This window comes from Oratosquilla oratoria, chromosome 38 (assembly GCF_046742065.1).
Source record: "Oratosquilla oratoria isolate Oo_2021 chromosome 38, ASM4674206v1, whole genome shotgun sequence".
In the NCBI taxonomy this organism is placed as follows: domain Eukaryota; kingdom Metazoa; phylum Arthropoda; class Malacostraca; order Stomatopoda; family Squillidae; genus Oratosquilla; species Oratosquilla oratoria.
Genome location: NC_134814.1, coordinates 33,479,887 through 33,482,386, shown reverse-complemented (window position 1 = coordinate 33,482,386; position 2,500 = coordinate 33,479,887).

The window sequence follows — 2,500 nt, the reverse complement described above, 5'->3', positions numbered from 1 at the left end:
ATATGTGTGTGTGTGTGTGTATATATATATGTATATATATATATATATATATATATATATATATGTATATAAATATTATACCGATAATTTTTATGACAGTTGTATGCGGGGCTCTACCCCGCTGTACTCGGCTATCCGTAAATTACCTGTACGGCGCCCTAGACCACTACACCACAGAGACTATAAACTCCTTGAAACCTGGAATCGAACTGATTCCCGAGGGAAGGAAGATCACTTATTACGGCGATCCGAATTCCTGTATTACTCAAGGACCAGCCCACCAGTGGTGTGGGGTAAGGACCGGGACGAACCCCTTTCACGTTTATCGCCATTGTAACTATGAGAGAAATACGCTAATGGCAGCGACATCAAACCGATAATTATTAAGACAGTTGCATGCGGGGCTCGAACCCGCTGTACTCGGCTATCCGTGAATTACCTGTACGGCGCCCTAGACCACTACACCACAGAGACTATAAACTCCTTGAAACCTGGAATCGAACTGATTCCCGATGGAAGGAAGATCACTTATTACGGCGATCCGAATTCCTGTATTACTCAAGGACCAGCCCACCAGTGGTGTGGGGTAAGGGCCGGGACGAACCCCTTTCACGTTTATCGCCATTGTAACTATGAGAGAAATACGCTAATGGCAGCGACATCAAACCGATAATTATATAGACAGTTGCATGCGGGGCTCGAACCCGCTGTACTCGGCTATCCGTAAATTACCTGTACGGCGCCCTAGACCACTACACCACAGAGAATATAAACTCCTTGAAACCTGGAATCGAACTGATTCTTGAGAGAAGGAAGATCACTTATTACGGCGATTCGAATTCCTGTATTACTCAAGGACCAGCCCACCAGTGGTGTGAGGTAAGGACCGGGACGAACCCCTTTCACGCTTATCGCCATTGTAACTTTGAGAGAAATACGCTAATGGCAGCGACATCAAACCGATAATTTTTATGACAGTTGCATGCGGGGCTCGAACCCGCTGTACTCGGCTATCCGTAAATTACCTTACGGCGCCCTATACCACTACACCACAGAGACTATAAAATCCTTGAAACCTGGAATCGAACTGATTCCCGAGGGAAGGAAGATCACTTATTACGGCAATCCGAATTCCTGTATATCTCAAGGACCAGCCCACCAGTGGTGTGAGGTAAGGACCGGGACGAACCCCTTTCACGCTTATCGCCATTGTAACTATGAGAGAAATACGCTAATGGCATTCGGATCGCCGTAATAAGTGATCTTCCTTCCCTCGGGAATCAGTTCGATTCCAGGTTTCAAGGATTTTATAGTCTCTGTGGTGTAGTGGTCTAGGGCGCCGTACAGGTAATTTACGGATAGCCGAGTACAGCGGGTTCGAGCCCCGCATGCAACTGTCATAAAAAATATCGGTTTGATGTCGCTGCCATTAGCGTATTTCTCTCATATATATATACATATATGTAGATGTATATATATTATATATATATATATATATATATATGTTTACATACATACATATACCAAGGCTTTTTCCCCCTTATCAGGGAGGTAGCCAAAAAGGACAAGGCATAAAATCATTCCCACCCATTCCATTCCCTAAAACACTCCACACCCCTCCACCCTCCCTCCCATCTTAGCACCTCCTAGATGACGGGTCATCCCTGCACCCTGTCCACTGCCCTGACCCAGGGCAGTATATATGTATATATATAAATATATATATATACATATATATATGTATATATCTATATACATAAAAAATATTTTTCTCTAAACCTTCCAACCTCTAAATATTTTTCTCTAAACCTTCCAACCTCCTACTCCGGAAATGAGTCATCACCGGAAATACTAACTGCGGGGGACACATCTGACTCAGACTCAGAGAATCTTTACGAAATATTACCAAGAGAATCTTTACGAAATAACGCTAAAAGAATCTTTACGAAATATTGCCAAGAGAATCTATATACATAAAAACGGAATACGGAATTCTGACAAAAGAATCTTTACGAAATATTAATGAGAAAATATTTACGAAATATTGCCAAGAGAATCTTTACCAAATGTTAACAAGAGAATCTTTACGAAATATTACCAAGAGAATCTTTACGAAATATTGCTAAGAGAATCTTTACGAAATATTGCCAAGAGAATCTATATACGTCATGTCGCGTTGCTTTCTGAGCTCCTAACAGAACTTCACGAGAATAAGGAGATAAATAAATAAATACACAAATAAATAAACAGTATTCAAACGTCTATACAAGTTTAATCATAGGTTACATGAAGATAATCAAACGTCTATAAATGTTTATTGTGACATGACATAAACGATTCAAAAATCTTTATTGTCTTTATGATTGACCTAACGAAAAAGAGGAGAGAGAGAGAGAAAGAAAGAGAGAGAGAGAGAGAGAAAGAGAGAGAGAGAGAGAGAGAGAGAGAGAGAGAGAGAGAGAGAGAGAGAGAGAGAGAGAGAGAGAGAGAGAGAGAGAGA